The sequence below is a fragment of the Rattus norvegicus genome, chromosome 6, assembly GCF_021556685.1.
Source record: "Rattus norvegicus strain SHRSP/BbbUtx chromosome 6, alternate assembly SHRSP_T2T, whole genome shotgun sequence".
Classification (NCBI taxonomy): domain Eukaryota; kingdom Metazoa; phylum Chordata; class Mammalia; order Rodentia; family Muridae; genus Rattus; species Rattus norvegicus.
In genome coordinates this window covers 67,731,193-67,747,316 of record NC_141539.1, presented here as the reverse complement: position 1 = coordinate 67,747,316, position 16,124 = coordinate 67,731,193, and the positions used below count along the sequence as shown (strand labels likewise).

The 16,124-nt window shown below is 39.4% G+C and overlaps 1 protein-coding gene across 50 annotated transcripts in view; it reads right to left on the bottom strand.

The window, feature by feature from the left end:
- Nrcam (neuronal cell adhesion molecule) overlaps nt 1-16,124 on the bottom strand; it is a 289,546-nt gene that overhangs the window by 227,460 nt on the left and 45,962 nt on the right. For all 50 annotated transcript variants that reach the window (NM_013150.3, XM_087554175.1, XM_087554177.1 and 47 more), the window contains 1 exon segment: nt 1,357-1,500. The gene's annotated coding sequence lies outside the window, so the exon portion shown is untranslated.

Genomic DNA, 16,124 nt, shown 5'->3' with positions numbered 1-16,124 from the left:
CTGGTGGAGCCTTTAGGAGGCAAGGTGTAATAAGGAGAAGTCAAGCCATCAAGGGCATGCCCTTGAAGATGATATTGGGGTCTTAGCCACTTCCATGCTCTCTCTGCTTTCCAGTCACCTTGAGACAAGCAGCTTTACTCTACCATCATAGGCTTCCCATCATGACCTTCTGCCTCACCACAGACCCAAAAGCAACATGGCCAGGTGACCATGGACTGCAACTTTGAGACACCAAAGTATAAGTTGGTTTCCTCAGATTTTTTTTTTTGTCACAGCAACAGAACACTGTCTAAGATGGCCTACAATTTCAATGTTTCTAGACCCAATTTGATCTCCACTTTATCCTTCCAGCTACCTGGCAAACAATTCCAAGGTAGATGTCCCCACCTACCTTGAAGCCCTAGTATCTTCAAAAGTATTCTACTTCCACCTTTTATTCTCTGAACGTTTCCATCATGTTCTTAGTCATCCCAGTCAGAAACTCAAAACTCTTAAGTCCTGATTTTTTCCTTCTCCCAAACACAACCACTCTTCAACTATAGCATATTCTCACTTCTTTAAACAACTCTCTTGTTCAGTTCCTTACTGCTTCTATTCAAATTCCATATCTCAAAAACATTCCCTAGACTATGCCAAAATTAGTCTTCCCTTCTTCCAGTCTTGCTAACCCCTTCTTGAATTCTCTTTACATAATAATTCTCAGAAATTGAGCACTACTACTCCATTTTGATTGCTTGATTTATTTTGATGGGGTAGAGTTTTTTATTTTTTATTTTATTTATGTATTTATTTATTTTATTTTATTTTTATGAGTATGCTATCACTGCCACACCGGAAGAAGGCATCGGATCTCATTACAGATGGTTGTAAGCCACCATGTGGTTGCTGGGAATGGAACTCAGGACCTCTGGAAGAGTAGCCAGTGCTCTTAACCACTGAGACATCTCTCCAGCCCAAGTCTTTTGATTTTTAGATACAAACTCACTGTGTGGTCTGGCTGGCATAGAACCATGTTGACCACACTGACATTTAACTCACAGAACTCTGACTGTCTCTGCCTTGAGTGCTAGGACAAGGGTATGTCACCACACCCAGTTATACTGTGGGTTTTTGTTGCTGTTGAGACGTGCCTAAGAATGTGCTCATATGCTCAAATGCATCTTCACAGATTTAAGTTTCACTTAAAATATTTCCAATTCATTTGCCACTAAAACTTCTTTCCCTAAAGAAAATCTCATGATCACACACAGAGAATCTAAGAAACAGTTCCCCATTCATTCTTTGAAGAAGTGGATTGTGGTAGACACACCAGTTAATTTAACTGTGGAGAACAAACACAAAGCCACCCACTCTCACCTTCAGAAGATCCTCAGGGTCCAGAACCTCCTAATGCTACCCTGATTTCAGAAGTCCACCTTTTCTCAGGGTGATGTCAACAGCTGAAAGCAGCCTTCAGCAAACAGGGGTTCTGGGTTTCACTGGAGAGTATCACAAAAACTCCTGAGAAGGAAAAAAATAACACAAAGGAATGTAAATTCTTGGAGGTCAGTTCATTCTATTAAGCTGAGATTTCCTTTTATTATCTACCTAAAATAAACAAGGGAACTCGATACATATGAAATTCTGTGATTAGTTTCAACCGAACATTATTGCATTTACAAGCATTAGTAATTCTAAGAACTTTAAACAATTTAAGGGACTGAGTAATGAAAAAAGGTAACTTAATTCTAATTACATTTCAATGCAGCAGAGAAATCTGAAATACTTCTCAAACAACTATGTGCACGAATCAAAAAAAAAAAAGGAAAAAGAAAAAGAAAAAGAAATAAAAGCGTTGGCCCTTATTCCTCTCTGCTACTTCATTGTAATAATACATCATGGGTTACAAACATCTCAACACACAAACAACTTTTTCTGAGAAGAATCTAATTCAGGCTGAAAAGAACAAACAATGAAGAACACAGCATTTGATCAAGGTTGACAGTGTCAGAGAGTTCAGCCATGCAATTACGTTTCAGAGTGGACTTTGAGGTGATGAGGAAGGATGGCAACCAGGAATAAAGGGGTTGCTGAGCACAATGTAGTTAGAAAATTAAGAAACAAAACAAAACAAAAAAACATTAGATAATGTGGAACTTAACAGAGTAAAACCTTAGTTAAATGGAATCCACCAAGCAGGAATGCTTTGATAGCGTATTTATCTAATACCTCTCATCTATGAGAAAGAATAAGAATCACAGACAGGGTTGTTTAGAAAGCTGATGTTACTAGAACGGCAGCTCAAAAGGAAAATAGCAGAAGCTGGAAGTTCGAGCCTCTTACCGCCAATAATATGAACTTGAGCTTGCTAAGTGTTCCTCAACCCCATCTACAGTCCTTGACCCTATCTGCACTCTAGGTGGACTTAAAAAAAGGGGGGGACTGATAATGTGGGCAGGCTGGGAAGATAGCTCAGTAGGAAAGCATTGCAGGTGAGGCCCTGAGTTTGAAATGTCCAAAACCACATTAAGCTATACATATTAGTTTGTGTTTGCGATCCTAGAACTCCTACAGTGAGATCGGAAGGGGAGGTAAGAAAATCCTCACAGACTTTCAACCCAAACCTCGAAAATGTAGCCACAGACAAAAGCCCCTGTCTCAAATAAGCTGCAAGGCAAGGGTCCGCACTCAGACTGTCCTCTGACCTTGTCATCTATTTGTTCAGTGACAACTCATTCTTACACTGAAAAGCAGAAACAGAAGCATCCCCAGTAATTGTGGATTTTGACTGTATAAATAAGCAATTTCTGTTGTTTGTATGAGGGCTAATGTTTTATGGAGTGATAAGAAAGGCTGAGTATTAAATACTGGAGACTGTTTCACTCCAGGCAATTTTCAGAAGAGTCATCACCAAAATCTGCCCTACAAGACTCAGCCCATCTGATGTCTGAATTTAAATGTGGCACTGGAGTCTCTGGTATGTCCTCTGCAACAGCTTCAGACAATAGACATTCTTAGATTTATCTTCCATCATCGGAGAGAGGGACCTGTGCTGCAGTTTGCTATTACACCTCATTTATACCATGTAAATTATTCCCTTTCTTGAAGGCATTGCTATTGACTATAACAAAAATCTAATTTATAAATATTTCACACATGAAATTGAATTTAGTTAAGAAGCTAATGCAAAAGGGTTACTGTTCTGACATCCTGGGCATATTTTAATCCCATTGTATCACAATTATCTCTAGGGCTCTTTATATTATTACCATAAAAGAGTGATTTTCATTAGACAGTGCTGGAAAGAAACAAAAGGATAGTAGGAAAAATAAAATAAAAACCCAAGTGCCAGGAGGCTGCAAGGTCATGGAGCCTAACCATTTCTCTGTCTATGGTCCGTCCCTTGTTTAGGAAGCTCCACATAGAGCTGAATTTCTCACCTGAAACCTGTACCTCAGTAGGGCTAAACTCAGATTCGTGCTTGAATATGAGCATCCCAATCATATCCCACTGTCCAGAAAAAAGGAATGAGCTGTTTCTTTAGCAGAGCCAGCCAATGATGGGGCTTCTGGGCTCACATTTGAGGTAGGTGGATGACCCATTAAAAAGCCTCACAGAAAAGTCTGTGTCCTACAAAAGTGACAATAGGATTGGTCAATCAAGCTGGAGTCCTCTGGAGTTTGGAAAGGATACTGAGGATAGGGGAACCTATATGGAGGGAAGCAGAAAAGAGAAGAGAACTGGAAAGCAGACGGTGCCTGAGGTTCCTTCAACCCGATTTCCTTCTTACCTTCCAAATTTAAGAAGAAACCATGGAGTGAGTCCCTCTTCCTTAGTGTGCCCTGGATTAATATCTCTCTTATAGCTTCATAGGTTTTTTTGTTAGAATCAATTCTTAGATTTTTGTATCTATTATGCCCAAAGCATTTGACTCCCCAATTCTGGTCTTACGAAAATGTGTGTTATGCCCTTCCCCCTCCCAGCATTCACACATGAGAGGAGTAAACGGTCTAGAATGGCTTTCACACAACAGTGGCATAAAAGGAATAGATACCTTCTGGATAATGAACAAAGATAAATGTACTCTCCTGCCTTGCTTGTTACTAATGATGAATAATTATCAATGCTACAAATCATCCTACTGATATAAAATGCTACATAAACTTATAGATAAAGCTTTCAACATGTAACTGCCTAAACAGTGGAAAATCCAGAAGAATTACACCTGAGCAACAGTAGAGAAAATAAGGCTGTAGCTGAGGAAGGTGTCGGCATGAACTTCATTACGACAGTAATCACCTGTGCACTGGACCAAGAAGCCGTGTTGGAGAAACATATTGGCGAAACAGAGCCAGGTCAGTTTCAGCCTTCCCTGAGGCAATTGTGGAAATTAGACAAATCTGTCATTTTGAGTCATCTGGAATAGCCCTGCTAAAGTGAAATTGTTTCCCTAAGATATCAACTGTGTTGTCTAATTTAGGTCTCAGTAAGCCTTGTGGGATCTCTCATTACAATAAAAAGCCCCCGTGGTCATCTTATGTTCTGGTTTTCTCAGTTTTCTGTCTCCAGGTTCACTGTCTAGCTAGACAGTTCCCGGAGAAACCCTGTCCATTCTTCCCAGTTTAACTCGAAGCCTCCCGTCCTCCCCAGGCTGGTTCTCAGTGCTTTGAAAGGCCTGCTGCGCCAGACTATAAGAAAAGCATATAAGAGATAAGGATAGACCTCAGATGGGGATATGACTTGGGGTTGCTGGCCATATTTGGGGCATATTTGGAGAGTTCTTGATCTCTGTGAAAACAAATAAAAACAAACAGTAACGGTTATCGTCCAAGGGGTGGCATCTGAGGTTGTCCTCTGACCTGCACATCTACCTGCAAACACATGTACACCACCCCCCCTACATAAACATCCACACATAGAAAAGCACGTAAGAGTGTGCATGAATTTCATCAATGTTGATCAGGCAAAGGGCAATCTGGCATACCTTACTTTTTCCAATGGTGTTGAATTATTCAACTACAACTCTTCCTGTACACTCATAAGGACAAGGTCTTACTGCACACAAGCCATAGAACACGGTTGTACTGGAAACAAGACCCAGCAGCTTCTGTGAAAATCTGAAACAAATACCACTTTGTGTTTGATTGTACTTTGCGTTTCTTTTTTCTACAGTCTTTCTCATCCTTTACTGCAAACAAGTGCCTTTCTCCACTGGTTAAAAACAAACAAGCATGCCCCTCTCCCCACTGCTTCACCACAGCACTCAACCCCAGCAGGTACCCCTTGCTCTCCCAAAGCCTCTCCTGCTGGTAGGGTAGGCTGAAGGCAGATCCATGTTTTTATTCTGCTCCTCCAGATCCAGTTCCCCTAGTCTCATCCCCAGGTCTGTAGCAGAGAACTTGCCACAGTTCCCCTTTCTTCTCTGGCCCCATCTATCACCAAAGGGTCACATCAGTTTTCTTCTCCAACCTTCTCTCCTCCAACTCATCCCAGTATCCCAGATTCCAACCCCAACAGGCATTCCCTATGAACAGGCCAGCTGAGCAGGCTAGGGAAACTGGTAAGCTAACTAAAGATCTCTACTATTCCCTTCTCTCTTCCAGACTCAAACCCCGTCTCATCCCTATTCTGTGAGAGAATGCCTGCTGCATTTTTCCTTACCCTTCTACTCACATCTCCTGTGGATCCCACAGACTTCCCCACTCCAATTTCCCCTTTCCATTTGTTCTAACTACAACAGGCTTTCCCAGCTATTTCACAGATCTCTACTGCTTGGGAAGCAGCATGCTTGTGTGGCTGTGAATCACCACGTCTGTGCCTAATGCCTGAAGTGGCCAGAGGAGGACAATCAATTCCCCTAGAACTGAAGTTACAAATGGTTGTGAGCCACCTTTTTGTTCATCTAGATCCAATCCTCAAGCCTCATCTCCGTCCATTGCAAGGAGATGATGTGCGTAAGTAGACCCTGGTTAAGCCTGCTCACCTCCCTCCTGTGAACCTCCATTTCCATTCCTAAGTGTAGGCTCCCAATGCCCAGAAGCATGTTTTACCTGTAACCACCAGTGGCCACAACTATCAGATACTAAGAAAATTCCCTACCTGGCAACACACAGGCATCACACTCTTCGATAATCAAGAAAGGGGACAAAAACCAAACAAAAACCAAGTTACAAAACATCTACCCAACAAAGACAAATTCATAAATCTGCACCTAGACACATAATCATCCCAATCCAAGATACCTAGATGCCAATGTCAAAACACAATCAATATCCCAAGGCAATATGTCTCCAGAAGAAGGCAGCTATCCTACCACAGCAGTCCATGAATACTCCAAAATAACTAAAGCACAAGGAAAAGACCTTAAAACGACCTTCATGGAAGATGAGAGAGGTACTCAAGAGGAAATGAATACATTATTTAAAGAAATGCATAAAGTATAAACAAACACTGGAAGCAAATGAAAAAAAAAGTTTAAGATCTGAAAATTTAAAAGAAACAATAAAGAAAATGCAAACTAAGAGAATTCTGGAAATAAAAAGTTTATGAATGTGAATAGGAAATACTGAGACAAGCTTCACTAACAGAATATAAGCAGTGGAAGGGAAAGCTCAGGCATTGAAGATACAATAGAAGAAATAGGTACATCAATCAAAGAAAATGTTAAATCTAAAAAACTCCTAACACAAAGCCTCCAAGAAATTTGCAAGGCTATGAAAAGTCCAAACATAAGAATAGCAGGAATAAATGAAGGAGAAAATTCCCAGATCAAAAGCCCAGAAAATATTTTTCACCAAAATCATAGAAAAAAGCTTTCCTAACCTAAAGAAGGAAATGTCTATAAAGGTACAAAAAGCATACAGCACACCAAATATAATGGATGAGAAAGAAAAATTCCCTTAGCACGTAAAAACCAAAACACTAAATAAACAGAACAAAGAACAACATATTAGAATTACACTTGACTTCCCAGGGGAGACTATAAATGCCAGAAGAGTCGGGACAGATGACCTAAAAGACTACAGATGCCAGCCCAGACTACTATACCCAAAAGTTTTCAATTACCATATATGGAGAAAATAAGCTATCCCATAGTAAAGGAAAATTTAAACAACATCTATTGCTAGAAGGAAAACTTCAACTTAAGGAAATTAAGTACACCCACAGAAACACAGAGGATAGTCTCACACCAGCAAAACCAAACTAAGGGAAGTATATACTCTACCACCACCACCGCCACCAAGAACAACAACAAACTAACAGAAATCAAGAATCATTGACCATTAGTATCTTTCAGTATCAATGGTCTCAATTCTCCAATAAGAAGACAGACTAACAGAATGGATATGGAAATATGATCCCTTATTCTCCTGCATCTAAGAAATACACTTCTCTGTGGGGATTAGCATTACCTCAGCATAAGAGTTTAACATAAGATATTCCAGGCAAATGGATCTAAGAAGCAAGTAGTATAGCCATTTTCATATCTAACAATATAATTCAAACTAAAGCTAATCAAGAGATAGGGAATAACACTACATATTCATCAAAGGAAACATTTACAAAATCTCATCTCAATCCTTAACATCTATGACCAAACATAAGCCAAGTTGTTAAAAGAAACACTACTATAGCTTAAGTCAGATATTTCCCCTTACACGCTGATATAATACGTGACTTAAATACCCCACTCTCACCAATGGACAGGTCATCCAGACAAAAACTAGACAGAAAAATATTGGAACCAAACGATGTTATAAACCGGATGAACTGAACAGATAGTTACAGAACATTTCACCCAAATATAAAAAACAAACAAACAAAAACTTTCTTCTCTCCACCTCCTGGAACTTCCTCCAGAATTGACCATATACGTGAACATAGAGCAAGTCTCAACACATGTAAGAAAATCAAAATAACTCCCTGCTTTCCTGTCAAACCACCATGGATTAAAGCTGGATATGAACACTGAAAACAAAACAAAAAAAACAAACAAAAAACATAGAGCTTACAAAATTCACTGAAACTAAACAACTCTCAAAACAAAATGAGTCTATTTAAAAATAAGAACGAAATTAAAGATTTTCTAGAATTAAATCAAAATGAATACACAGCATACTCAGACTTTTGGACATGATTAAAAATGATATCTAAGAAGCAAGTTCCTAGCACTAAGTGATTGTATCCAAAACAAAACAAAATAAAGCAAAACTGGAGAGACTGCATATGAGTGATTTAATAGCATATCTGAAAGCTGCAGAACAAGAAGTAATCACACTCAGGAGGATAAAGAAATAATCAAACTCAGCCTAAAATATCAATAAAATAGAAACAGAGAATACAAAGAATCAATGAAAAAGGGGAAGTTCTTTGAGAAAATCAACAAGATAGACAAACCCTTATCCAAACTAACTGAAAGGTAGAGAGAAAATTTTCAAATTTAAAAAATCAGAAATGAAAAGGAAGACACAATAACAAATACCAGGAAGATACAAAGAATCATAGGACATAGTTTGAAAAGATTTACTCCACCAAATTAAAAAATGTAAAAGAAACCAATAATTTTTTCGAGAGGTACCACTTACTAAAATTAAAGCAAGATTAGCTAGCCAATTTAATCTTATAAACACTAGTGAAATAGAAGTACTCATTTAAAGTCTCCTAACCAAGAAAAAAAAAGCCTAGAAAGTTTTAGCTCAGAATTCTACTAGACTTTCAAAGAAGAATTAATACCAATATTCTTCAAGTTATTCCATAAAATAGAAACAGATGGACCATTGCCCAATTTATTTTATAAATCCAGAGTAACATTGATGCTAAAATCACATAAGAACCCACAAAGAAGAATTACAGACAAATTTCTCATATGGACACAGATGCAAAAATATTCAGTAAAATACTTGCAAACCAAATCTAAGAACACATCAGAAAGATCATCCACTGTGATCAAGTAGGCTTCATTCCAGAGATGCAGATATGATTCAATATACAAAAATCAATAAATATATTCTACCATATAAACCTACTCAAGGCAAAAAGTACCACATGATCTTCTCATTGGAGTCAGGAAAGGAAAGCCAACACCCTTTTGTGATAAGTGTCCTGGAAAAATTAAAAACAAAGGACATACCTAAATATACACTAAATATACACTATTTTAGTGCAATTGCATTAAAATTAGGGACAAGACAAAGTTGTCTGCTCTTTCAATATCTATTCAATAAAGTATGGTGAGTTCTAGCAAGAGCAATATGACTACTGAAGAAGATCAAAAGAATACAATTTGGAAAGGAAGAAGTCAAAGTACAACTATTTACAAATATGGTAGTGACCTGAAATTTTACCAGGGAACTCCTGCAGGTGATAAATATTTTCAGTACTATAGTTGGATACAAAATTAACTACAAACAAAACAAAACCAAGAAAACAACAACAGCAACAACAAAAACAGAAACCTTTATATATACAAATGACAAACAGACTAAGAAAGAAATGAGGGAAACAACACTTTTGCAATAGCCTGAAATAATATAAAATACCTTAGGGTAACTCTAACCAAACAAGGGAAAGACTTGTATAATAAAAACTTCACATGTTTGAAGAACTAAATTGAAGACGATACCAGTAAACATACAAACAAACAAACAAGCAAACAAAGGTATGCTGATCAATGGAATTGAATTGAAGACTTAGGCATAAACCTGCACATGTATGAACACATGCTTTTTTTAATAAAGCAGTGAGAAATACACACTGGAGAAGGGGCAACATCTTCAACAGATGGTATTGGTCAAACTGAATGTCTGCATGAAGAAGAATAAAAATAGATACATATTTATCACCCTGCACAAAAGTCAAATGAAAATGGATCAAAGATCTCATAACAAAACCAGATACTCTGAACCCCTATTCCTAAATGGGGACTAGCCTTGAACTCATTGCCATAGGAGAAGACTTCCTGAATAGAACATCAATAGTTCAGGCACAGAGAATAAAGGGGATCTCATAAAACAAAAAGCTTCTGCTTGACAAAGGACAGTGTTATTCAGACAATCAGCAGACTATAGAATTAGGAAAAAAAAACACCAACTTGACATACAATAGAGGACTAATATTCAAAATATATAAAGAACTAAAAAAATTAAAAATAATTCAATTTTAAAGTGCTACAGTTATAAACAGAGAATTCACAATAGAGGAAACTCAAATGGTTGAGAAATACTTAAGAAATGTTCAACATCTTTAGTCATCAAGGAAATGCAAATCAAAGCTACTTGGAGATTTCACCTTATACTTCTCAGAATGGCATAGATCAATAACACAAGCTCATGTTAGTGGAAATGTACAATAATGGGAATACTCCTCCATTGGTGGTGCAAATGCAAACTTGTATAGCCACTAGGGAAATCAATATGGCAGCTCCTCAGTGTTGAAAATTGATCTACCTCAAGACCCAGCTGTACCATTCTTGAGCAAATACCCAAAGGATGCTTCATCCTACCAGAAGAACACCTGTTCAATCATGTTTGTTGGTGCTTTATTCACAGTAGCCAGAAACTGGAAACAATCTAGATGTCCCTTAACCAGAGAACGGATGAAGAAAATGTGGTATATTTACACAGTAGAGTAATACTCAATTGTTAAAATGACACCACGAAATTTGTAGGCAAATGAATGGAACTACAATGGAACCTGTCCTTTTCTAATGAGAGACAGAAAGGGAGTAGATTGAAGAAGGGAGGTGAGAAGGAACTGAGAGGTATAGAAGGAGGGGAAACTGTAATCAGGATATATTGTATAAAAGAAAAGAATCTATTTTCAATAAAAAGAATAAAAATAATAAGAACTAAAACAAACAATAATAACACCTGTTGTAGATAAGAGTGCTCCCAGCTCATCTGGAAGATGTACATAGAGAGAGAGAGAGAGAGAGAGAGAGAGAGAGAGAGAGAGAGAGAGAGAGAGAGAGAGAGAGAGAGAGAGAGAGAGAGAGAAATGGCATTTTTTTAAATTTCCCTAGTTTCTTGGTGATTCAGACAGTGACAAAGTCAGGACCAAAGATGCCTGGTGCTTATTCTTAGTCCACATCTCTTCCACTGACCCAACGTCTATTTCCCTGTGCAAATAAAAGAAGCACATGGGTGTTTACTCCACTCTTTGCTACTGGATTCCAATGTATGTATTTGACCCTCCTACCACTTTGACACAGGCATCGTCATTGTCCCATTTGCCAGAAGAGAACACTGAGGCACAGAACCTGAACACATGAGCTAAGGTTGCATGGCTAGTTAAGTGGCAGAGAGTGAGAGACCCACAAGGGCTCTGCCACCCGGAAGATTGTGGAAGAAGCTGTTGGATCTGTTGCTAGGAAAAAGCCTAAGCGCCTTTTGGAACGTTCTCTGGCATTTCCAGAACAGTGAGACTTTTCTTCTCTTGTTAATCCTGGGAGTAGACATTGGCATTGGAGATGAGAAATGATGGTAATTCCAAGAAAAGAAGGAAATATAGTTCTTCCCTTCCCCTCTCGGCTGTGGCGAGGGACGTGTGGGTGACTTGGCAGCACAAAATGCTTGCAGCAGAAGTACCATCTGCTGCTTTAAAGCTGGCCGTGTATACTTTTGGTTATTTTAAAATCATTGGGCAGACCTCATTGGCTGGGTGAAGCACAAAGTATAGCCCGTGACATGCATGGAGTTAGGTCCATGGCTTGTGGTTTGGGAGGGGATGCCTGGGAGGCTCGTGAAGTACCAGTTTGCATTACACACACTCACTAGCTGTCTGAAGATGAAAATCCGAACGGTCCTTCTGCCTCTGCTCCCCTGATATTGGGTTACAAGTATATACCATCATTCTCAGGTTTTTTTTTAACCCTTCAGGATTTAAGGTTTATAGTTTTTGAGAATTTCATACATGGATTCCCTATTTACATCATTTTCACTTTTCCTTCTCCTTATACTCAACACCTCCCATATTCTTCCTCCTCTTTCCTAAAATTGTTACACATATGTAAATACTTTACACACACTTCCCTACTCATCGCCCACGTGTTTAGGACTGACCAATTCAGATTGGCTGACCTAGAAGAGGACTACTGAAGATCGATTCTTCCTCTTTCAGTAACCATCCTCTTCCTGATTCATCTATAAGTTGAGCCTTACAAAACTCCTATCCTATTTAACACATAAACTGGAGTTATGTCTGTAGGTCTTATTTTGGGTGCTAGACGACAAGAATGCCTGGCTTTTTAAATGTGGTTTCTGGAACTCAAATTTGGCTCTTCATGTTTGCAATGAGAGTCAGCTCTTCATGCTTACAAAGAGAGCACTTTGCCAGCTGAGCTATCTTACCATCCCCAAAGCTATTAGCTTTAGATGTGAGTTATATGCCCAAAACACAGGATACTAGACAGAAATGTGTTTCAGCAGAAAGTCAGGAACATCTATAAATCTATCTCTCAGTATGGAGCAGTGGGAAAACATTCTACCCTTGAGTTATTTCTGCATCCTTCTCTTTATTTTGTTGTTGTTGTTGTTGTTGTTGTTGTTGTTGTTGTTGTTGTTCCTGAGATGTGGTACATCTGAACTTGCCAAAGCTAGCCTTGAAACTCACTTTCTAGTCCAGGTCGAACTTTTTTAATCTTCCTGTCCTACCTTCCCTAGAAGCTGGGCTTTTAGTTCTTCATCATCAGATAGGGCTTAATCCTTTCCATGTTCTTTTTTTTTTTTTTTTTTTTTTTTTCCGGAGCTGGGGACCAAACCCAGGGCCTTGCACTTTCTAGGCAAGCGCTCTACCACTGAGCTAAATCCCCAACCCCTCCTTTCCATGTTCTTGAATTAAGAAACGTCCTTGGTTATCACAAATTTAAGTCCTAGGAATTGAAAGGGAAAGGGAAGAATATGTCAGTCACAGGAAAGCCCTGCCCTAAAACTGGAAAGTGAAGCAAGAGTATGCCTGCCAGAGCCACCATGGAAGGCAGACACAGTGCTTGGGTAGTGGAGGGTGCAGAGAGAGTGCTCCTCGCCAGAATCAGGCAGCAAACACTGACAACTTCACGGAGATGTTGGCAATGGAAGAAAGAGGTGAAACAGAATGGAAACTCCAGGGAGCAGCAGAGATGAAAAGTGATTTTAGGCCACAGGAGACGTGAGCACATTTGTAGGCTAAGGAGACAGAGGCAACAAGGAAAGGCAGCAAGAAATAAAGTCCAAGTTGGCAAACAGGGATAGGACCCAGTGTAGAAGGCTGGGAAAAAGGAACCGGACAGAGAATGAGGGACTCCTCACCATACTGCCACACACACCACAAACACAGGAACCGCTTCAACATGCTACATTCTGTATGGGCTCTTTGTGAGTCTTCTCCCACGTTGGAGAGAACGCTTTTCTAAGTGAAGCTTTCTGTGATGGGCCCATGTATAGACGACAGATGATTTGCATACTGCCCAATCTTCTTTCTGAGAAACAGCTGGAGTCAGTCAAAATGAAACGAAATGCCAGCACACTTTAACAATAGTAGAAAAGGCCTTGCAACCTTGAACTTGAGTCTATTAGAATAAACAAAACAAATTTGCTTTGATGACTCTTTAAAAAAATTAAAGCAAGTGATCTAGCTCCAATTTGAGCAGGATTTGTTTGTTTTGCTTAGCTCCAGTCATTTATGCAAATGCCCAAGAAGCAATGAGTACTGGGTAATGCACAGGGCTTCTGAACCGGAATGCTAAAGCTTTGCATACCCTTCTTGTTTTGACTGCATTGATTTAGGTGGGGTTTCATTTTTACATGGAGAGACTTCTGCAACTGATTTTGAAAACCTTTCACCTGTAATTTAAAAAGCATCATCATGTCATGAAATATGAAAACTCCAGGACTTCAAAAACAAAACAGTCCTGCTACTGCACATAGTAATTTTTTTAATGTTTCAGTGTGCTTCCCAAGTCTTTTATTTTGCTTATGTGAATATGTATTTATGGATGCCCGAATTTTTTTAATTTTTTTAAACTAGATTTTGAATGTGCTTTAGATCTTTTTTTCTCTGCCACAACTGAATGAGTATCCATTCTCCTCACTAGGGGTAGCGGTATATGCTAATAGTATCCTGCACCTCAGATCCAGCGGTATAAGGACCTTGAGTTCATGGCTAGCCTGGGCTACACAGAAAAACCCTGTCTCAACAATCAAAAAATAAAAAAAATAAGTGACATCCTTTAACACATGATTTAACCTTTTCACTTAGCAATATTCAATTAACTCCCCCAACTCATTAAGCCTAGTCTACAATATAAAGAAATCATATCCACTTAATCAGTGCCTTAATATTGAGCATTAATGTGATTCCAACTGGCTGATTTTTAAATGCATTTCCTAAAGATACACTATTTTACCAGTACTGACTAAAAAACAGCCAGTAAAATTGTTATACACTTGATAATATGGAGAACTATGCAACTACAACGCTCTTTGCCTTCATTGTGATTAGTGGCCAATTGAACTAAAAGAATTTCAGACCTGGTTCCAGTATACAGCATAGTCAGTATGGCTCACAGAATAGCCCTGCCATCACCCTTTGTTCTGTATCAGTCACTGAACAAGACGTCTGCCTACACCCAAACAACTCAAGTGGTACATGTCAGCAGCTGGCGATCTTGAGACCCCTTGGGGAAATTTCTCAGTGGCTTGGACTTAGCAATGTCCCAGCAGGCTTCTGGGTGGGCTGCTCATTGTGTCTGTGGTAACAGTGCATGGGTGACCACATTAGGCTGAAAACTGCCAAATTGTCCATTTAAATGTGTAAAGTTTGTTGTGTATTAATTATGCCTCAATAAAGGTGTTGAAGACGCAGGGAAATTCTGATTCCATGGGTCCTGTGTGGGCTTCCAGGTGGTTATAATGGAAAGCCGAGACCCATTGATTTACTATGTAGGATTTCCAAATTTGAACTGATAGATTGATGGAACTGATAAAAAACTGACAAAGAAATATTTTTAAATGGGTTACTTTTTATTGTGTTTAAGAACATCAATTATCCTTTTAAAAATGCTATTAAGCAAAGAAACTTAGAGGATTGATGTTGATAATTTCTAATAGTTCATCATTCCAAGTTGTAGGAGTCCCTTAGATGCAGTGTTAGATGGCGAGGCAGTACATAGATCATGAATACACCGGGCACTTCTTAAGACCCTGAAACTCTCCGACGGGGATTTAAAGTAGATTAAATATGTCATTGCTTAAATACTGATAAGCACAGGAAAAACTAAACATAGAAATTGTAAAAGTAGGCCTGCCATGACCACACTGATTCCTCTCTGATTCTCACAGAGCTCCATTTCAGTCCAAGCGCTGTTGCTCTGTTGGCCAAGTCTCTGAGTTGGGCCTAGGCTTTTAAGCAAGAATGTGGGAAACACTGTCCCAGAAAATTGGAAGCTTCCTGCCAGGGGCACCATCCCAGCCTCCTGACAGGTGAGGTTCTGTGCCAGTGTCTTCATCCGAAGATAGAAACCAGCGTCGTAGCCACAATAAAACAGCCAGGTCTTCTTATTAGAGAAAATTAATATTCAATATCAGCTTGCGTGTCTTTACTCTGCTATTAATAAGAAACCCTGGCTATAATTGGCATTGGCACAGAGTACGGTTTTGGAGCTTCACCCAGCTGGAAGAAGATCACGGAGCACAGGGCTTCCTTCCACACAGTCTCTCAAAGGGATTACAAGAAAAAAGAAAAGTAGCCAACAGGCCTCGGGGAGAATTGCTCTTCCTGAGTTCTGCAATGGGTGCGTAGGCAGCTGGAGCAGAGTTGTCACTGCCACTGGCATGGTCCTCCTCAGCTCCTGGCTGCCTCACCTCCTCAAGGAACTGCAAATCGAAATTTCATGATGTAGCACTTTGTAGTTGGGGGACAGGGGACATAGCCTGATCCAAATTGCTGCTGGCAGTGAGACAAGACGTCAAACACAGCGAGAAGGAAGATGCTGTTTTGGAGCCATGGACCACACACAAAACAAGATCTTCTCACTGAGGCTCACTGAGTTAGGGTTGATGTGTGAAGAGAATTAAGAGAAATGCCACCTGCGAAAGGCATGGTTTCCTGACTTCCCACCACCACCACCACCACTGCCTCAGCCAAAATAAGGCAGAGCTGCTGCACACCTG